The following is a 19878-nucleotide window of genomic DNA, read 5'->3' as shown; positions in this document are numbered from 1 at the left end:
TGCTACAGCAGCAAGCATAAAAAGGTAGTTGAAGAAAGTAAATCCTTGGGTCTCACCAGGGTGGCCGAGTGGTTAAGGCGTTGGACTTAAGATCCAATGGACGTTTGTCCGCATGGGTTAGAGCCCCATTCCTGGTATGGGTTTTCAGCAGGTTTGTAGGAACGTGCAGATGCTTTTGAAAAGCATTTTCCTCCGCCCTCCTCGGCCTCCCACTGCCCCTCCCCAACGGTCCCCATTCAAGCCTCAGGTGTGGAGTCTGCTGCTACTCTTCTACCAGCATGGATGCTTCCCAGAGCAATGAAGTGCCATCTACACAGAGCCCCTGCCTAGAGAAATACACCTCCTATGTCTTTTTCCACTATAGGGAGCAGGAGAAACTGATTGCTTCCTGGGCAACATGGGTCTGCCACTAGAATTTGCAGATTTCTCCCCTTTTTTTGATTTACGCCTACAGGCTCTCCCTTCCCAGTGGAGCAGGATCTGCTGATGCAGGCCCGGCTGGCCCAAACGTGCAAAGGGTTCTCCACAGGCCTCTGGGAAAGAAATTGAGCAGAGTTTCCTGCCCCGCCTCCTCTCGCCTTCCGAACGGGCTTCCAAACGGGCAATGCCCTGACGGGTCCCCCACAACCTATCCTGCCCATGCCCACACCCCTGTATATGAGGGTGACCCATGTCCCTCACCCTCCATGCTCGAATGGAAGGCCTGTGTGTCCTGAGGGGAGCACCAGACAGGCATCTCTCAGGCCAGGCAGACACCTGCAGAACCTGTTAAGCTCCAAAGCCTGTACATTCCCAAGATGCAACAGGTCACTATGCAAATCAGGCAGCCCTTGCCACACCCTCCCCGCCTCTGGCCTCTGCCGCTTTCCGTACGTGCAGCTCAGCTTTTTCTTACCCAGAGGCAGACTTCCGTTTTAGCAAACAGGTGGGTTGCAGTGGGTCCAGGACGCCATTTGGAGACAAAGCCTGCGGCCCAGTCAAAGGAGGACTACCTGCCACAGGCCATGGGGTCAGAAGCCTACAAAAGGAAGCGCGCCTCGGAATACAGGATCTCACTTGCTCAAGAGCCTTGCCTCCCACCATGGGAAGCAGCTCTAAAGGAACCTTGCGAAAATCATATTTTGAGCGATACTGCGTCATGCTAGGCAAATTGTGAGTCAGAAAAGCAACTTCATTTTGAGAAGCCCTGACCTACGGGAAGGAAAAGCTTTCAAGGTCAGAAGAGGGACTCGAACCCGGGCCGCGGCGGTGAGAGCGCCGAATCCTAACCACTAGACCACCAGGGAGCCCAGAGCCGTGCAGCAACAGTTCATACACTGCTCTCCGAGTGACAAAACTCATGGGGGCTGAAAACATATTTTATTCTACAGCAAATATGAATCGGAACTTAATCCTAATGATGCCACCAGACTGCCTGTCACTTCCAGGCACAGGCCATCCTCTCCCCCTTGCTACTGAACCGATGAATTCCTGCACAATCAGGATCCCCGGGAAAACCCAAGAGGGACACCTAGTGGCTGCTGATGGCGCACAGACAGCTGGTACACCTTCTCTCACCTATCTCGTTATTCAGCTTGCTGGAAGAATACATTGCGCTTAAGCGATTCAAGAGTGCAAAGGAGAAGAGTGCTCCAAAGTAGATGTATGCATCACAGCAGGGTTTTCCAGCAATTTACCTTTCTGTTGAGCTGGTACTGCACTTCACGCCAACATAGAGCACCTGACTGGGTGGGGGACTGCGTGCGCACAAAGGTGGCTTAGGTCAATGGGGGCAAAGCAACCTGGGGCACAGGAGAACAAGCCCCATTCCTCCGCTTTCATCTATTGGGAGGGGTGCCTTTTTAAAGACCTTCTTTTAAAAAAGATACACAGACAAATTAAGCAATCTATGCTTTAGAGGGATCTTCCCTGACCGGGAATCGAACCGGGGCCACGGCGGTGAAAGCGCCGAATCCTAGCCACTAGACCACCAGGGAGTAGATGCTCTAGTGTGCCTGCCTTGCTCACCCCCTTATTGTGACTAAGCTAACTCCAATATAAAAATTAACGGTAAAGTCCGAGTGGGAGAAAGTTAGGTGTCACACAGTGTGTTTGTTATAAGCAATTACTTTTAACCTCCTGCAAAAGCCTTTTAACTCTGCAATCACCTCTTGCTGGACAGCTGGTGCTACAGCAGCAAGCATAAAAAGGGAGTTGAAGAAAGTAAATCCTTGGGTCTCACCAGGGTGGCCGAGTGGTTAAGGCGTTGGACTTAAGATCCAATGGACGTTTGTCCGCATGGGCTCGAGCCCCATTCCTGGTATGGGTTTTCAGCAGGTTTGTAGGAACGTGCAGATGCTTTTGAAAAGCATTTTCCTCCGCCCTCCTCGGCCTCCCACTGCCCCTCCCCAACGGTCCCCATTCAAGCCTCAGGTGTGGAGTCTGCTGCTACTCTTCTACCAGCATGGATGCTTCCCAGAGCAATGAAGTGCCATCTACACAGAGCCCCTGCCTAGAGAAATACACCTCCTATGTCTTTTTCCACTATAGGGAGCAGGAGAAACTGATTGCTTCCTGGGCAACATGGGTCTGCCACTAGAATTTGCAGATTTCTCCCCTTTTTTTGATTTACGCCTACAGGCTCTCCCTTCCCAGTGGAGCAGGATCTGCTGATGCAGGCCCGGCTGGCCCAAACGTGCAAAGGGTTCTCCACAGGCCTCTGGGAAAGAAATTGAGCAGAGTTTCCTGCCCCGCCTCCTCTCGCCTTCCGAACGGGCTTCCAAACGGGCAATGCCCTGACGGGTCCCCCACAACCTATCCTGCCCATGCCCACACCCCTGTATATGAGGGTGACCCATGTCCCTCACCCTCCATGCTCGAATGGAAGGCCTGTGTGTCCTGAGGGGAGCACCAGACAGGCATCTCTCAGGCCAGGCAGACACCTGCAGAACCTGTTAAGCTCCAAAGCCTGTACATTCCCAAGATGCAACAGGTCACTATGCAAATCAGGCAGCCCTTGCCACACCCTCCCCGCCTCTGGCCTCTGCCGCTTTCCGTACGTGCAGCTCAGCTTTTTCTTACCCAGAGGCAGACTTCCGTTTTAGCAAACAGGTGGGTTGCAGTGGGTCCAGGACGCCATTTGGAGACAAAGCCTGCGGCCCAGTCAAAGGAGGACTACCTGCCACAGGCCATGGGGTCAGAAGCCTACAAAAGGAAGCGCGCCTCGGAATACAGGATCTCACTTGCTCAAGAGCCTTGCCTCCCACCATGGGAAGCAGCTCTAAAGGAACCTTGCGAAAATCATATTTTGAGCGATACTGCGTCATGCTAGGCAAATTGTGAGTCAGAAAAGCAACTTCATTTTGAGAAGCCCTGACCTACGGGAAGGAAAAGCTTTCAAGGTCAGAAGAGGGACTCGAACCCGGGCCGCGGCGGTGAGAGCGCCGAATCCTAACCACTAGACCACCAGGGAGCCCAGAGCCGTGCAGCAACAGTTCATACACTGCTCTCCGAGTGACAAAACTCATGGGGGCTGAAAACATATTTTATTCTACAGCAAATATGAATCGGAACTTAATCCTAATGATGCCACCAGACTGCCTGTCACTTCCAGGCACAGGCCATCCTCTCCCCCTTGCTACTGAACCGATGAATTCCTGCACAATCAGGATCCCCGGGAAAACCCAAGAGGGACACCTAGTGGCTGCTGATGGCGCACAGACAGCTGGTACACCTTCTCTCACCTATCTCGTTATTCAGCTTGCTGGAAGAATACATTGCGCTTAAGCGATTCAAGAGTGCAAAGGAGAAGAGTGCTCCAAAGTAGATGTATGCATCACAGCAGGGTTTTCCAGCAATTTACCTTTCTGTTGAGCTGGTACTGCACTTCACGCCAACATAGAGCACCTGACTGGGTGGGGGACTGCGTGCGCACAAAGGTGGCTTAGGTCAATGGGGGCAAAGCAACCTGGGGCACAGGAGAACAAGCCCCATTCCTCCGCTTTCATCTATTGGGAGGGGTGCCTTTTTAAAGACCTTCTTTTAAAAAAGATACACAGACAAATTAAGCAATCTATGCTTTAGAGGGATCTTCCCTGACCGGGAATCGAACCGGGGCCACGGCGGTGAAAGCGCCGAATCCTAGCCACTAGACCACCAGGGAGTAGATGCTCTAGTGTGCCTGCCTTGCTCACCCCCTTATTGTGACTAAGCTAACTCCAATATAAAAATTAACGGTAAAGTCCGAGTGGGAGAAAGTTAGGTGTCACACAGTGTGTTTGTTATAAGCAATTACTTTTAACCTCCTGCAAAAGCCTTTTAACTCTGCAATCACCTCTTGCTGGACAGCTGGTGCTACAGCAGCAAGCATAAAAAGGTAGTTGAAGAAAGTAAATCCTTGGGTCTCACCAGGGTGGCCGAGTGGTTAAGGCGTTGGACTTAAGATCCAATGGACGTTTGTCCGCATGGGTTAGAGCCCCATTCCTGGTATGGGTTTTCAGCAGGTTTGTAGGAACGTGCAGATGCTTTTGAAAAGCATTTTCCTCCGCCCTCCTCGGCCTCCCACTGCCCCTCCCCAACGGTCCCCATTCAAGCCTCAGGTGTGGAGTCTGCTGCTACTCTTCTACCAGCATGGATGCTTCCCAGAGCAATGAAGTGCCATCTACACAGAGCCCCTGCCTAGAGAAATACACCTCCTATGTCTTTTTCCACTATAGGGAGCAGGAGAAACTGATTGCTTCCTGGGCAACATGGGTCTGCCACTAGAATTTGCAGATTTCTCCCCTTTTTTTGATTTACGCCTACAGGCTCTCCCTTCCCAGTGGAGCAGGATCTGCTGATGCAGGCCCGGCTGGCCCAAACGTGCAAAGGGTTCTCCACAGGCCTCTGGGAAAGAAATTGAGCAGAGTTTCCTGCCCCGCCTCCTCTCGCCTTCCGAACGGGCTTCCAAACGGGCAATGCCCTGACGGGTCCCCCACAACCTATCCTGCCCATGCCCACACCCCTGTATATGAGGGTGACCCATGTCCCTCACCCTCCATGCTCGAATGGAAGGCCTGTGTGTCCTGAGGGGAGCACCAGACAGGCATCTCTCAGGCCAGGCAGACACCTGCAGTACCTGTTAAGCTCCAAAGCCTGTACATTCCCAAGATGCAACAGGTCACTATGCAAATCAGGCAGCCCTTGCCACACCCTCCCCGCCTCTGGCCTCTGCCGCTTTCCGTACGTGCAGCTCAGCTTTTTCTTACCCAGAGGCAGACTTCCGTTTTAGCAAACAGGTGGGTTGCAGTGGGTCCAGGACGCCATTTGGAGACAAAGCCTGCGGCCCAGTCAAAGGAGGACTACCTGCCACAGGCCATGGGGTCAGAAGCCTACAAAAGGAAGCGCGCCTCGGAATACAGGATCTCACTTGCTCAAGAGCCTTGCCTCCCACCATGGGAAGCAGCTCTAAAGGAACCTTGCGAAAATCATATTTTGAGCGATACTGCGTCATGCTAGGCAAATTGTGAGTCAGAAAAGCAACTTCATTTTGAGAAGCCCTGACCTACGGGAAGGAAAAGCTTTCAAGGTCAGAAGAGGGACTTTTCCCTGACCGGGAATCGAACCCGGGCCGCGGCGGTGAGAGCGCCGAATCCTAACCACTAGACCACCAGGGAGCCCAGAGCCGTGCAGCAAAAGTTCATACACTGCTCTCCGAGTGACAAAGCTCATGGGGGCTGAAAACATATTTTATTCTACAGCAAATATGAATCGGAACTTAATCCTCATGATGCCACCAGACTGCCTGTCACTTCCAGGCACAGGCCATCCTCTCCCCCTTGCTACTGAACCGATGAATTCCTGCACAATCAGGATCCCCGGGAAAACCCAAGAGGGACACCTAGTGGCTGCTGATGGCGCACAGACAGCTGGTACACCTTCTCTCACCTATCTCGTTATTCAGCTTGCTGGAAGAATACATTGCGCTTAAGCCATTCAAGAGTGCAAAGGAGAAGAGTGCTCCAAAGTAGATGTATGCATCACAGCAGGGTTTTCCAGCAATTTACCTTTCTGTTGAGCTGGTACTGCACTTCACGCCAACATAGAGCACCTGACTGGGTGGGGGACTGCGTGCGCACAAAGGTGGCTTAGGTCAATGGGGGCAAAGCAACCTGGGGCACAGGAGAACAAGCCCCATTCCTCCGCTTTCATCCATTGGGAGGGGTGCCTTTTTAAAGACCTTCTTTTAAAAAAGATACACAGACAAATTAAGCAATCTATGCTTTAGAGGGATCTTCCCTGACCGGGAATCGAACCCGGGCCGCGGCGGTGAAAGCGCCGAATCCTAGCCACTAGACCACCAGGGAGTAGATGCTCTAGTGTGCCTGCCTTGCTCACCCCCTTATTGTGACTAAGCTAACTCCAATATAAAAATTAACGGTAAAGTCCGAGTGGGAGAAAGTTAGGTGTCACACAGTGTGTTTGTTATAAGCAATTACTTTTAACCTCCTGCAAAAGCCTTTTAACTCTGCAATCACCTCTTGCTGGACAGCTGGTGCTACAGCAGCAAGCATAAAAAGGGAGTTGAAGAAAGTAAATCCTTGGGTCTCACCAGGGTGGCCGAGTGGTTAAGGCGTTGGACTTAAGATCCAATGGACGTTTGTCCGCATGGGCTCGAGCCCCATTCCTGGTATGGGTTTTCAGCAGGTTTGTAGGAACGTGCAGATGCTTTTGAAAAGCATTTTCCTCCGCCCTCCTCGGCCTCCCACTGCCCCTCCCCAACGGTCCCCATTCAAGCCTCAGGTGTGGAGTCTGCTGCTACTCTTCTACCAGCATGGATGCTTCCCAGAGCAATGAAGTGCCATCTACACAGAGCCCCTGCCTAGAGAAATACACCTCCTATGTCTTTTTCCACTATAGGGAGCAGGAGAAACTGATTGCTTCCTGGGCAACATGGGTCTGCCACTAGAATTTGCAGATTTCTCCCCTTTTTTTGATTTACGCCTACAGGCTCTCCCTTCCCAGTGGAGCAGGATCTGCTGATGCAGGCCCGGCTGGCCCAAACGTGCAAAGGGTTCTCCACAGGCCTCTGGGAAAGAAATTGAGCAGAGTTTCCTGCCCCGCCTCCTCTCGCCTTCCGAACGGGCTTCCAAACGGGCAATGCCCTGACGGGTCCCCCACAACCTATCCTGCCCATGCCCACACCCCTGTATATGAGGGTGACCCATGTCCCTCACCCTCCATGCTCGAATGGAAGGCCTGTGTGTCCTGAGGGGAGCACCAGACAGGCATCTCTCAGGCCAGGCAGACACCTGCAGAACCTGTTAAGCTCCAAAGCCTGTACATTCCCAAGATGCAACAGGTCACTATGCAAATCAGGCAGCCCTTGCCACACCCTCCCCGCCTCTGGCCTCTGCCGCTTTCCGTACGTGCAGCTCAGCTTTTTCTTACCCAGAGGCAGACTTCCGTTTTAGCAAACAGGTGGGTTGCAGTGGGTCCAGGACGCCATTTGGAGACAAAGCCTGCGGCCCAGTCAAAGGAGGACTACCTGCCACAGGCCATGGGGTCAGAAGCCTACAAAAGGAAGCGCGCCTCGGAATACAGGATCTCACTTGCTCAAGAGCCTTGCCTCCCACCATGGGAAGCAGCTCTAAAGGAACCTTGCGAAAATCATATTTTGAGCGATACTGCGTCATGCTAGGCAAATTGTGAGTCAGAAAAGCAACTTCATTTTGAGAAGCCCTGACCTACGGGAAGGAAAAGCTTTCAAGGTCAGAAGAGGGACTCGAACCCGGGCCGCGGCGGTGAGAGCGCCGAATCCTAACCACTAGACCACCAGGGAGCCCAGAGCCGTGCAGCAACAGTTCATACACTGCTCTCCGAGTGACAAAACTCATGGGGGCTGAAAACATATTTTATTCTACAGCAAATATGAATCGGAACTTAATCCTAATGATGCCACCAGACTGCCTGTCACTTCCAGGCACAGGCCATCCTCTCCCCCTTGCTACTGAACCGATGAATTCCTGCACAATCAGGATCCCCGGGAAAACCCAAGAGGGACACCTAGTGGCTGCTGATGGCGCACAGACAGCTGGTACACCTTCTCTCACCTATCTCGTTATTCAGCTTGCTGGAAGAATACATTGCGCTTAAGCGATTCAAGAGTGCAAAGGAGAAGAGTGCTCCAAAGTAGATGTATGCATCACAGCAGGGTTTTCCAGCAATTTACCTTTCTGTTGAGCTGGTACTGCACTTCACGCCAACATAGAGCACCTGACTGGGTGGGGGACTGCGTGCGCACAAAGGTGGCTTAGGTCAATGGGGGCAAAGCAACCTGGGGCACAGGAGAACAAGCCCCATTCCTCCGCTTTCATCTATTGGGAGGGGTGCCTTTTTAAAGACCTTCTTTTAAAAAAGATACACAGACAAATTAAGCAATCTATGCTTTAGAGGGATCTTCCCTGACCGGGAATCGAACCGGGGCCACGGCGGTGAAAGCGCCGAATCCTAGCCACTAGACCACCAGGGAGTAGATGCTCTAGTGTGCCTGCCTTGCTCACCCCCTTATTGTGACTAAGCTAACTCCAATATAAAAATTAACGGTAAAGTCCGAGTGGGAGAAAGTTAGGTGTCACACAGTGTGTTTGTTATAAGCAATTACTTTTAACCTCCTGCAAAAGCCTTTTAACTCTGCAATCACCTCTTGCTGGACAGCTGGTGCTACAGCAGCAAGCATAAAAAGGTAGTTGAAGAAAGTAAATCCTTGGGTCTCACCAGGGTGGCCGAGTGGTTAAGGCGTTGGACTTAAGATCCAATGGACGTTTGTCCGCATGGGTTAGAGCCCCATTCCTGGTATGGGTTTTCAGCAGGTTTGTAGGAACGTGCAGATGCTTTTGAAAAGCATTTTCCTCCGCCCTCCTCGGCCTCCCACTGCCCCTCCCCAACGGTCCCCATTCAAGCCTCAGGTGTGGAGTCTGCTGCTACTCTTCTACCAGCATGGATGCTTCCCAGAGCAATGAAGTGCCATCTACACAGAGCCCCTGCCTAGAGAAATACACCTCCTATGTCTTTTTCCACTATAGGGAGCAGGAGAAACTGATTGCTTCCTGGGCAACATGGGTCTGCCACTAGAATTTGCAGATTTCTCCCCTTTTTTTGATTTACGCCTACAGGCTCTCCCTTCCCAGTGGAGCAGGATCTGCTGATGCAGGCCCGGCTGGCCCAAACGTGCAAAGGGTTCTCCACAGGCCTCTGGGAAAGAAATTGAGCAGAGTTTCCTGCCCCGCCTCCTCTCGCCTTCCGAACGGGCTTCCAAACGGGCAATGCCCTGACGGGTCCCCCACAACCTATCCTGCCCATGCCCACACCCCTGTATATGAGGGTGACCCATGTCCCTCACCCTCCATGCTCGAATGGAAGGCCTGTGTGTCCTGAGGGGAGCACCAGACAGGCATCTCTCAGGCCAGGCAGACACCTGCAGAACCTGTTAAGCTCCAAAGCCTGTACATTCCCAAGATGCAACAGGTCACTATGCAAATCAGGCAGCCCTTGCCACACCCTCCCCGCCTCTGGCCTCTGCCGCTTTCCGTACGTGCAGCTCAGCTTTTTCTTACCCAGAGGCAGACTTCCGTTTTAGCAAACAGGTGGGTTGCAGTGGGTCCAGGACGCCATTTGGAGACAAAGCCTGCGGCCCAGTCAAAGGAGGACTACCTGCCACAGGCCATGGGGTCAGAAGCCTACAAAAGGAAGCGCGCCTCGGAATACAGGATCTCACTTGCTCAAGAGCCTTGCCTCCCACCATGGGAAGCAGCTCTAAAGGAACCTTGCGAAAATCATATTTTGAGCGATACTGCGTCATGCTAGGCAAATTGTGAGTCAGAAAAGCAACTTCATTTTGAGAAGCCCTGACCTACGGGAAGGAAAAGCTTTCAAGGTCAGAAGAGGGACTCGAACCCGGGCCGCGGCGGTGAGAGCGCCGAATCCTAACCACTAGACCACCAGGGAGCCCAGAGCCGTGCAGCAACAGTTCATACACTGCTCTCCGAGTGACAAAACTCATGGGGGCTGAAAACATATTTTATTCTACAGCAAATATGAATCGGAACTTAATCCTAATGATGCCACCAGACTGCCTGTCACTTCCAGGCACAGGCCATCCTCTCCCCCTTGCTACTGAACCGATGAATTCCTGCACAATCAGGATCCCCGGGAAAACCCAAGAGGGACACCTAGTGGCTGCTGATGGCGCACAGACAGCTGGTACACCTTCTCTCACCTATCTCGTTATTCAGCTTGCTGGAAGAATACATTGCGCTTAAGCGATTCAAGAGTGCAAAGGAGAAGAGTGCTCCAAAGTAGATGTATGCATCACAGCAGGGTTTTCCAGCAATTTACCTTTCTGTTGAGCTGGTACTGCACTTCACGCCAACATAGAGCACCTGACTGGGTGGGGGACTGCGTGCGCACAAAGGTGGCTTAGGTCAATGGGGGCAAAGCAACCTGGGGCACAGGAGAACAAGCCCCATTCCTCCGCTTTCATCTATTGGGAGGGGTGCCTTTTTAAAGACCTTCTTTTAAAAAAGATACACAGACAAATTAAGCAATCTATGCTTTAGAGGGATCTTCCCTGACCGGGAATCGAACCGGGGCCACGGCGGTGAAAGCGCCGAATCCTAGCCACTAGACCACCAGGGAGTAGATGCTCTAGTGTGCCTGCCTTGCTCACCCCCTTATTGTGACTAAGCTAACTCCAATATAAAAATTAACGGTAAAGTCCGAGTGGGAGAAAGTTAGGTGTCACACAGTGTGTTTGTTATAAGCAATTACTTTTAACCTCCTGCAAAAGCCTTTTAACTCTGCAATCACCTCTTGCTGGACAGCTGGTGCTACAGCAGCAAGCATAAAAAGGTAGTTGAAGAAAGTAAATCCTTGGGTCTCACCAGGGTGGCCGAGTGGTTAAGGCGTTGGACTTAAGATCCAATGGACGTTTGTCCGCATGGGTTAGAGCCCCATTCCTGGTATGGGTTTTCAGCAGGTTTGTAGGAACGTGCAGATGCTTTTGAAAAGCATTTTCCTCCGCCCTCCTCGGCCTCCCACTGCCCCTCCCCAACGGTCCCCATTCAAGCCTCAGGTGTGGAGTCTGCTGCTACTCTTCTACCAGCATGGATGCTTCCCAGAGCAATGAAGTGCCATCTACACAGAGCCCCTGCCTAGAGAAATACACCTCCTATGTCTTTTTCCACTATAGGGAGCAGGAGAAACTGATTGCTTCCTGGGCAACATGGGTCTGCCACTAGAATTTGCAGATTTCTCCCCTTTTTTTGATTTACGCCTACAGGCTCTCCCTTCCCAGTGGAGCAGGATCTGCTGATGCAGGCCCGGCTGGCCCAAACGTGCAAAGGGTTCTCCACAGGCCTCTGGGAAAGAAATTGAGCAGAGTTTCCTGCCCCGCCTCCTCTCGCCTTCCGAACGGGCTTCCAAACGGGCAATGCCCTGACGGGTCCCCCACAACCTATCCTGCCCATGCCCACACCCCTGTATATGAGGGTGACCCATGTCCCTCACCCTCCATGCTCGAATGGAAGGCCTGTGTGTCCTGAGGGGAGCACCAGACAGGCATCTCTCAGGCCAGGCAGACACCTGCAGTACCTGTTAAGCTCCAAAGCCTGTACATTCCCAAGATGCAACAGGTCACTATGCAAATCAGGCAGCCCTTGCCACACCCTCCCCGCCTCTGGCCTCTGCCGCTTTCCGTACGTGCAGCTCAGCTTTTTCTTACCCAGAGGCAGACTTCCGTTTTAGCAAACAGGTGGGTTGCAGTGGGTCCAGGACGCCATTTGGAGACAAAGCCTGCGGCCCAGTCAAAGGAGGACTACCTGCCACAGGCCATGGGGTCAGAAGCCTACAAAAGGAAGCGCGCCTCGGAATACAGGATCTCACTTGCTCAAGAGCCTTGCCTCCCACCATGGGAAGCAGCTCTAAAGGAACCTTGCGAAAATCATATTTTGAGCGATACTGCGTCATGCTAGGCAAATTGTGAGTCAGAAAAGCAACTTCATTTTGAGAAGCCCTGACCTACGGGAAGGAAAAGCTTTCAAGGTCAGAAGAGGGACTTTTCCCTGACCGGGAATCGAACCCGGGCCGCGGCGGTGAGAGCGCCGAATCCTAACCACTAGACCACCAGGGAGCCCAGAGCCGTGCAGCAAAAGTTCATACACTGCTCTCCGAGTGACAAAGCTCATGGGGGCTGAAAACATATTTTATTCTACAGCAAATATGAATCGGAACTTAATCCTCATGATGCCACCAGACTGCCTGTCACTTCCAGGCACAGGCCATCCTCTCCCCCTTGCTACTGAACCGATGAATTCCTGCACAATCAGGATCCCCGGGAAAACCCAAGAGGGACACCTAGTGGCTGCTGATGGCGCACAGACAGCTGGTACACCTTCTCTCACCTATCTCGTTATTCAGCTTGCTGGAAGAATACATTGCGCTTAAGCCATTCAAGAGTGCAAAGGAGAAGAGTGCTCCAAAGTAGATGTATGCATCACAGCAGGGTTTTCCAGCAATTTACCTTTCTGTTGAGCTGGTACTGCACTTCACGCCAACATAGAGCACCTGACTGGGTGGGGGACTGCGTGCGCACAAAGGTGGCTTAGGTCAATGGGGGCAAAGCAACCTGGGGCACAGGAGAACAAGCCCCATTCCTCCGCTTTCATCCATTGGGAGGGGTGCCTTTTTAAAGACCTTCTTTTAAAAAAGATACACAGACAAATTAAGCAATCTATGCTTTAGAGGGATCTTCCCTGACCGGGAATCGAACCCGGGCCGCGGCGGTGAAAGCGCCGAATCCTAGCCACTAGACCACCAGGGAGTAGATGCTCTAGTGTGCCTGCCTTGCTCACCCCCTTATTGTGACTAAGCAAACTCCAATATAAAAATTAACGGTAAAGTCCGAGTGGGAGAAAGTTAGGTGTCACACAGTGTGTTTGTTATAAGCAATTACTTTTAACCTCCTGCAAAAGCCTTTTAACTCTGCAATCACCTCTTGCTGGACAGCTGGTGCTACAGCAGCAAGCATAAAAAGGGAGTTGAAGAAAGTAAATCCTTGGGTCTCACCAGGGTGGCCGAGTGGTTAAGGCGTTGGACTTAAGATCCAATGGACGTTTGTCCGCATGGGCTCGAGCCCCATTCCTGGTATGGGTTTTCAGCAGGTTTGTAGGAACGTGCAGATGCTTTTGAAAAGCATTTTCCTCCGCCCTCCTCGGCCTCCCACTGCCCCTCCCCAACGGTCCCCATTCAAGCCTCAGGTGTGGAGTCTGCTGCTACTCTTCTACCAGCATGGATGCTTCCCAGAGCAATGAAGTGCCATCTACACAGAGCCCCTGCCTAGAGAAATACACCTCCTATGTCTTTTTCCACTATAGGGAGCAGGAGAAACTGATTGCTTCCTGGGCAACATGGGTCTGCCACTAGAATTTGCAGATTTCTCCCCTTTTTTTGATTTACGCCTACAGGCTCTCCCTTCCCAGTGGAGCAGGATCTGCTGATGCAGGCCCGGCTGGCCCAAACGTGCAAAGGGTTCTCCACAGGCCTCTGGGAAAGAAATTGAGCAGAGTTTCCTGCCCCGCCTCCTCTCGCCTTCCGAACGGGCTTCCAAACGGGCAATGCCCTGACGGGTCCCCCACAACCTATCCTGCCCATGCCCACACCCCTGTATATGAGGGTGACCCATGTCCCTCACCCTCCATGCTCGAATGGAAGGCCTGTGTGTCCTGAGGGGAGCACCAGACAGGCATCTCTCAGGCCAGGCAGACACCTGCAGAACCTGTTAAGCTCCAAAGCCTGTACATTCCCAAGATGCAACAGGTCACTATGCAAATCAGGCAGCCCTTGCCACACCCTCCCCGCCTCTGGCCTCTGCCGCTTTCCGTACGTGCAGCTCAGCTTTTTCTTACCCAGAGGCAGACTTCCGTTTTAGCAAACAGGTGGGTTGCAGTGGGTCCAGGACGCCATTTGGAGACAAAGCCTGCGGCCCAGTCAAAGGAGGACTACCTGCCACAGGCCATGGGGTCAGAAGCCTACAAAAGGAAGCGCGCCTCGGAATACAGGATCTCACTTGCTCAAGAGCCTTGCCTCCCACCATGGGAAGCAGCTCTAAAGGAACCTTGCGAAAATCATATTTTGAGCGATACTGCGTCATGCTAGGCAAATTGTGAGTCAGAAAAGCAACTTCATTTTGAGAAGCCCTGACCTACGGGAAGGAAAAGCTTTCAAGGTCAGAAGAGGGACTCGAACCCGGGCCGCGGCGGTGAGAGCGCCGAATCCTAACCACTAGACCACCAGGGAGCCCAGAGCCGTGCAGCAAAAGTTCATACACTGCTCTCCGAGTGACAAAGCTCATGGGGGCTGAAAACATATTTTATTCTACAGCAAATATGAATCGGAACTTAATCCTCATGATGCCACCAGACTGCCTGTCACTTCCAGGCACAGGCCATCCTCTCCCCCTTGCTACTGAACCGATGAATTCCTGCACAATCAGGATCCCCGGGAAAACCCAAGAGGGACACCTAGTGGCTGCTGATGGCGCACAGACAGCTGGTACACCTTCTCTCACCTATCTCGTTATTCAGCTTGCTGGAAGAATACATTGCGCTTAAGCCATTCAAGAGTGCAAAGGAGAAGAGTGCTCCAAAGTAGATGTATGCATCACAGCAGGGTTTTCCAGCAATTTACCTTTCTGTTGAGCTGGTACTGCACTTCACGCCAACATAGAGCACCTGACTGGGTGGGGGACTGCGTGCGCACAAAGGTGGCTTAGGTCAATGGGGGCAAAGCAACCTGGGGCACAGGAGAACAAGCCCCATTCCTCCGCTTTCATCTATTGGGAGGGGTGCCTTTTTAAAGACCTTCTTTTAAAAAAGATACACAGACAAATTAAGCAATCTATGCTTTAGAGGGATCTTCCCTGACCGGGAATCGAACCCGGGCCGCGGCGGTGAAAGCGCCGAATCCTAGCCACTAGACCACCAGGGAGTAGATGCTCTAGTGTGCCTGCCTTGCTCACCCCCTTATTGTGACTAAGCTAACTCCAATATAAAAATTAACGGTAAAGTCCGAGTGGGAGAAAGTTAGGTGTCACACAGTGTGTTTGTTATAAGCAATTACTTTTAACCTCCTGCAAAAGCCTTTTAACTCTGCAATCACCTCTTGCTGGACAGCTGGTGCTACAGCAGCAAGCATAAAAAGGGAGTTGAAGAAAGTAAATCCTTGGGTCTCACCAGGGTGGCCGAGTGGTTAAGGCGTTGGACTTAAGATCCAATGGACGTTTGTCCGCATGGGCTCGAGCCCCATTCCTGGTATGGGTTTTCAGCAGGTTTGTAGGAACGTGCAGATGCTTTTGAAAAGCATTTTCCTCCGCCCTCCTCGGCCTCCCACTGCCCCTCCCCAACGGTCCCCATTCAAGCCTCAGGTGTGGAGTCTGCTGCTACTCTTCTACCAGCATGGATGCTTCCCAGAGCAATGAAGTGCCATCTACACAGAGCCCCTGCCTAGAGAAATACACCTCCTATGTCTTTTTCCACTATAGGGAGCAGGAGAAACTGATTGCTTCCTGGGCAACATGGGTCTGCCACTAGAATTTGCAGATTTCTCCCCTTTTTTTGATTTACGCCTACAGGCTCTCCCTTCCCAGTGGAGCAGGATCTGCTGATGCAGGCCCGGCTGGCCCAAACGTGCAAAGGGTTCTCCACAGGCCTCTGGGAAAGAAATTGAGCAGAGTTTCCTGCCCCGCCTCCTCTCGCCTTCCGAACGGGCTTCCAAACGGGCAATGCCCTGACGGGTCCCCCACAACCTATCCTGCCCATGCCCACACCCCTGTATATGAGGGTGACCCATGTCCCTCACCCTCCATGCTCGAATGGAAGGCCTGTGTGTCCTGAGGGGAGCACCAGACAGGCATCTCTCAGGCCAGGCAGACACCTGCAGAACCTGTTAAGCTCCAAAGCCTGTACATTCCCAAGATGCAACAGGTCACTATGCAAATCAGGCAGCCCTTGCCACACCCTCCCCGCCTCTGGCCTCTGCCGCTTTCCGTACGTGCAGCTCAGCTTTTTCTTACCCAGAGGCAGACTTCCGTTTTAGCAAACAGGTGGGTTGCAGTGGGTCCAGGACGCCATTTGGAGACAAAGCCTGCGGCCCAGTCAAAGGAGGACTACCTGCCACAGGCCATGGGGTCAGAAGCCTACAAAAGGAAGCGCGCCTCGGAATACAGGATCTCACTTGCTCAAGAGCCTTGCCTCCCACCATGGGAAGCAGCTCTAAAGGAACCTTGCGAAAATCATATTTTGAGCGATACTGCGTCATGCTAGGCAAATTGTGAGTCAGAAAAGCAACTTCATTTTGAGAAGCCCTGACCTACGGGAAGGAAAAGCTTTCAAGGTCAGAAGAGGGACTCGAACCCGGGCCGCGGCGGTGAGAGCGCCGAATCCTAACCACTAGACCACCAGGGAGCCGAGAGCCGTGCAGCAACAGTTCATACACTGCTCTCCGAGTGACAAAACTCATGGGGGCTGAAAACATATTTTATTCTACAGCAAATATGAATCGGAACTTAATCCTAATGATGCCACCAGACTGCCTGTCACTTCCAGGCACAGGCCATCCTCTCCCCCTTGCTACTGAACCGATGAATTCCTGCACAATCAGGATCCCCGGGAAAACCCAAGAGGGACACCTAGTGGCTGCTGATGGCGCACAGACAGCTGGTACACCTTCTCTCACCTATCTCGTTATTCAGCTTGCTGGAAGAATACATTGCGCTTAAGCGATTCAAGAGTGCAAAGGAGAAGAGTGCTCCAAAGTAGATGTATGCATCACAGCAGGGTTTTCCAGCAATTTACCTTTCTGTTGAGCTGGTACTGCACTTCACGCCAACATAGAGCACCTGACTGGGTGGGGGACTGCGTGCGCACAAAGGTGGCTTAGGTCAATGGGGGCAAAGCAACCTGGGGCACAGGAGAACAAGCCCCATTCCTCCGCTTTCATCTATTGGGAGGGGTGCCTTTTTAAAGACCTTCTTTTAAAAAAGATACACAGACAAATTAAGCAATCTATGCTTTAGAGGGATCTTCCCTGACCGGGAATCGAACCGGGGCCACGGCGGTGAAAGCGCCGAATCCTAGCCACTAGACCACCAGGGAGTAGATGCTCTAGTGTGCCTGCCTTGCTCACCCCCTTATTGTGACTAAGCTAACTCCAATATAAAAATTAACGGTAAAGTCCGAGTGGGAGAAAGTTAGGTGTCACACAGTGTGTTTGTTATAAGCAATTACTTTTAACCTCCTGCAAAAGCCTTTTAACTCTGCAATCACCTCTTGCTGGACAGCTGGTGCTACAGCAGCAAGCATAAAAAGGTAGTTGAAGAAAGTAAATCCTTGGGTCTCACCAGGGTGGCCGAGTGGTTAAGGCGTTGGACTTAAGATCCAATGGACGTTTGTCCGCATGGGTTAGAGCCCCATTCCTGGTATGGGTTTTCAGCAGGTTTGTAGGAACGTGCAGATGCTTTTGAAAAGCATTTTCCTCCGCCCTCCTCGGCCTCCCACTGCCCCTCCCCAACGGTCCCCATTCAAGCCTCAGGTGTGGAGTCTGCTGCTACTCTTCTACCAGCATGGATGCTTCCCAGAGCAATGAAGTGCCATCTACACAGAGCCCCTGCCTAGAGAAATACACCTCCTATGTCTTTTTCCACTATAGGGAGCAGGAGAAACTGATTGCTTCCTGGGCAACATGGGTCTGCCACTAGAATTTGCAGATTTCTCCCCTTTTTTTGATTTACGCCTACAGGCTCTCCCTTCCCAGTGGAGCAGGATCTGCTGATGCAGGCCCGGCTGGCCCAAACGTGCAAAGGGTTCTCCACAGGCCTCTGGGAAAGAAATTGAGCAGAGTTTCCTGCCCCGCCTCCTCTCGCCTTCCGAACGGGCTTCCAAACGGGCAATGCCCTGACGGGTCCCCCACAACCTATCCTGCCCATGCCCACACCCCTGTATATGAGGGTGACCCATGTCCCTCACCCTCCATGCTCGAATGGAAGGCCTGTGTGTCCTGAGGGGAGCACCAGACAGGCATCTCTCAGGCCAGGCAGACACCTGCAGAACCTGTTAAGCTCCAAAGCCTGTACATTCCCAAGATGCAACAGGTCACTATGCAAATCAGGCAGCCCTTGCCACACCCTCCCCGCCTCTGGCCTCTGCCGCTTTCCGTACGTGCAGCTCAGCTTTTTCTTACCCAGAGGCAGACTTCCGTTTTAGCAAACAGGTGGGTTGCAGTGGGTCCAGGACGCCATTTGGAGACAAAGCCTGCGGCCCAGTCAAAGGAGGACTACCTGCCACAGGCCATGGGGTCAGAAGCCTACAAAAGGAAGCGCGCCTCGGAATACAGGATCTCACTTGCTCAAGAGCCTTGCCTCCCACCATGGGAAGCAGCTCTAAAGGAACCTTGCGAAAATCATATTTTGAGCGATACTGCGTCATGCTAGGCAAATTGTGAGTCAGAAAAGCAACTTCATTTTGAGAAGCCCTGACCTACGGGAAGGAAAAGCTTTCAAGGTCAGAAGAGGGACTCGAACCCGGGCCGCGGCGGTGAGAGCGCCGAATCCTAACCACTAGACCACCAGGGAGCCCAGAGCCGTGCAGCAACAGTTCATACACTGCTCTCCGAGTGACAAAACTCATGGGGGCTGAAAACATATTTTATTCTACAGCAAATATGAATCGGAACTTAATCCTAATGATGCCACCAGACTGCCTGTCACTTCCAGGCACAGGCCATCCTCTCCCCCTTGCTACTGAACCGATGAATTCCTGCACAATCAGGATCCCCGGGAAAACCCAAGAGGGACACCTAGTGGCTGCTGATGGCGCACAGACAGCTGGTACACCTTCTCTCACCTATCTCGTTATTCAGCTTGCTGGAAGAATACATTGCGCTTAAGCGATTCAAGAGTGCAAAGGAGAAGAGTGCTCCAAAGTAGATGTATGCATCACAGCAGGGTTTTCCAGCAATTTACCTTTCTGTTGAGCTGGTACTGCACTTCACGCCAACATAGAGCACCTGACTGGGTGGGGGACTGCGTGCGCACAAAGGTGGCTTAGGTCAATGGGGGCAAAGCAACCTGGGGCACAGGAGAACAAGCCCCATTCCTCCGCTTTCATCTATTGGGAGGGGTGCCTTTTTAAAGACCTTCTTTTAAAAAAGATACACAGACAAATTAAGCAATCTATGCTTTAGAGGGATCTTCCCTGACCGGGAATCGAACCGGGGCCACGGCGGTGAAAGCGCCGAATCCTAGCCACTAGACCACCAGGGAGTAGATGCTCTAGTGTGCCTGCCTTGCTCACCCCCTTATTGTGACTAAGCTAACTCCAATATAAAAATTAACGGTAAAGTCCGAGTGGGAGAAAGTTAGGTGTCACACAGTGTGTTTGTTATAAGCAATTACTTTTAACCTCCTGCAAAAGCCTTTTAACTCTGCAATCACCTCTTGCTGGACAGCTGGTGCTACAGCAGCAAGCATAAAAAGGTAGTTGAAGAAAGTAAATCCTTGGGTCTCACCAGGGTGGCCGAGTGGTTAAGGCGTTGGACTTAAGATCCAATGGACGTTTGTCCGCATGGGTTAGAGCCCCATTCCTGGTATGGGTTTTCAGCAGGTTTGTAGGAACGTGCAGATGCTTTTGAAAAGCATTTTCCTCCGCCCTCCTCGGCCTCCCACTGCCCCTCCCCAACGGTCCCCATTCAAGCCTCAGGTGTGGAGTCTGCTGCTACTCTTCTACCAGCATGGATGCTTCCCAGAGCAATGAAGTGCCATCTACACAGAGCCCCTGCCTAGAGAAATACACCTCCTATGTCTTTTTCCAC

At 52.2% G+C, this 19878-nt stretch overlaps 21 non-coding genes across 21 annotated transcripts; 10 read left to right on the top strand and 11 right to left on the bottom strand.

The window, feature by feature from the left end:
* Positions 1–54: 54 nt before the first annotated feature.
* Positions 55–137, top strand: TRNAL-UAA (transfer RNA leucine (anticodon UAA)). The gene has a single exon. It is a non-coding gene; the product is annotated as a tRNA-Leu (tRNA).
* A 1767-nt stretch (positions 138–1904) lies between these two features.
* TRNAE-UUC (transfer RNA glutamic acid (anticodon UUC)) lies at positions 1905–1976 on the bottom strand. The gene has a single exon. It is a non-coding gene; the product is annotated as a tRNA-Glu (tRNA).
* A 243-nt stretch (positions 1977–2219) lies between these two features.
* On the top strand, positions 2220–2302 carry TRNAL-UAA (transfer RNA leucine (anticodon UAA)). Its single transcript has one exon. It is a non-coding gene; the product is annotated as a tRNA-Leu (tRNA).
* Positions 2303–4069: 1767 nt separating this feature from the next.
* On the bottom strand, positions 4070–4141 carry TRNAE-UUC (transfer RNA glutamic acid (anticodon UUC)). Its single transcript has one exon. It is a non-coding gene; the product is annotated as a tRNA-Glu (tRNA).
* Positions 4142–4384: 243 nt separating this feature from the next.
* TRNAL-UAA (transfer RNA leucine (anticodon UAA)) lies at positions 4385–4467 on the top strand. The gene has a single exon. It is a non-coding gene; the product is annotated as a tRNA-Leu (tRNA).
* Positions 4468–5561: 1094 nt separating this feature from the next.
* TRNAE-CUC (transfer RNA glutamic acid (anticodon CUC)) lies at positions 5562–5633 on the bottom strand. Its single transcript has one exon. It is a non-coding gene; the product is annotated as a tRNA-Glu (tRNA).
* A 618-nt stretch (positions 5634–6251) lies between these two features.
* TRNAE-UUC (transfer RNA glutamic acid (anticodon UUC)) lies at positions 6252–6323 on the bottom strand. Its single transcript has one exon. It is a non-coding gene; the product is annotated as a tRNA-Glu (tRNA).
* A 243-nt stretch (positions 6324–6566) lies between these two features.
* Positions 6567–6649, top strand: TRNAL-UAA (transfer RNA leucine (anticodon UAA)). Its single transcript has one exon. It is a non-coding gene; the product is annotated as a tRNA-Leu (tRNA).
* Positions 6650–8416: 1767 nt separating this feature from the next.
* TRNAE-UUC (transfer RNA glutamic acid (anticodon UUC)) lies at positions 8417–8488 on the bottom strand. Its single transcript has one exon. It is a non-coding gene; the product is annotated as a tRNA-Glu (tRNA).
* A 243-nt stretch (positions 8489–8731) lies between these two features.
* On the top strand, positions 8732–8814 carry TRNAL-UAA (transfer RNA leucine (anticodon UAA)). The gene has a single exon. It is a non-coding gene; the product is annotated as a tRNA-Leu (tRNA).
* Positions 8815–10581: 1767 nt separating this feature from the next.
* Positions 10582–10653, bottom strand: TRNAE-UUC (transfer RNA glutamic acid (anticodon UUC)). The gene has a single exon. It is a non-coding gene; the product is annotated as a tRNA-Glu (tRNA).
* Positions 10654–10896: 243 nt separating this feature from the next.
* TRNAL-UAA (transfer RNA leucine (anticodon UAA)) lies at positions 10897–10979 on the top strand. Its single transcript has one exon. It is a non-coding gene; the product is annotated as a tRNA-Leu (tRNA).
* Positions 10980–12073: 1094 nt separating this feature from the next.
* Positions 12074–12145, bottom strand: TRNAE-CUC (transfer RNA glutamic acid (anticodon CUC)). Its single transcript has one exon. It is a non-coding gene; the product is annotated as a tRNA-Glu (tRNA).
* Positions 12146–12763: 618 nt separating this feature from the next.
* On the bottom strand, positions 12764–12835 carry TRNAE-UUC (transfer RNA glutamic acid (anticodon UUC)). The gene has a single exon. It is a non-coding gene; the product is annotated as a tRNA-Glu (tRNA).
* Positions 12836–13078: 243 nt separating this feature from the next.
* TRNAL-UAA (transfer RNA leucine (anticodon UAA)) lies at positions 13079–13161 on the top strand. Its single transcript has one exon. It is a non-coding gene; the product is annotated as a tRNA-Leu (tRNA).
* A 1767-nt stretch (positions 13162–14928) lies between these two features.
* TRNAE-UUC (transfer RNA glutamic acid (anticodon UUC)) lies at positions 14929–15000 on the bottom strand. Its single transcript has one exon. It is a non-coding gene; the product is annotated as a tRNA-Glu (tRNA).
* A 243-nt stretch (positions 15001–15243) lies between these two features.
* TRNAL-UAA (transfer RNA leucine (anticodon UAA)) lies at positions 15244–15326 on the top strand. Its single transcript has one exon. It is a non-coding gene; the product is annotated as a tRNA-Leu (tRNA).
* A 1767-nt stretch (positions 15327–17093) lies between these two features.
* Positions 17094–17165, bottom strand: TRNAE-UUC (transfer RNA glutamic acid (anticodon UUC)). Its single transcript has one exon. It is a non-coding gene; the product is annotated as a tRNA-Glu (tRNA).
* Positions 17166–17408: 243 nt separating this feature from the next.
* TRNAL-UAA (transfer RNA leucine (anticodon UAA)) lies at positions 17409–17491 on the top strand. Its single transcript has one exon. It is a non-coding gene; the product is annotated as a tRNA-Leu (tRNA).
* A 1767-nt stretch (positions 17492–19258) lies between these two features.
* TRNAE-UUC (transfer RNA glutamic acid (anticodon UUC)) lies at positions 19259–19330 on the bottom strand. Its single transcript has one exon. It is a non-coding gene; the product is annotated as a tRNA-Glu (tRNA).
* Positions 19331–19573: 243 nt separating this feature from the next.
* Positions 19574–19656, top strand: TRNAL-UAA (transfer RNA leucine (anticodon UAA)). The gene has a single exon. It is a non-coding gene; the product is annotated as a tRNA-Leu (tRNA).
* Positions 19657–19878: the final 222 nt, after the last annotated feature.

Source organism: Lissotriton vulgaris, chromosome 4_1 (assembly GCF_964263255.1).
Source record: "Lissotriton vulgaris chromosome 4_1, aLisVul1.2, whole genome shotgun sequence".
NCBI lineage: Eukaryota > Metazoa > Chordata > Amphibia > Caudata > Salamandridae > Lissotriton > Lissotriton vulgaris.
Note: the sequence above shows the minus strand (reverse complement) of the source record. Positions and strands in the feature narration are given on the sequence as shown.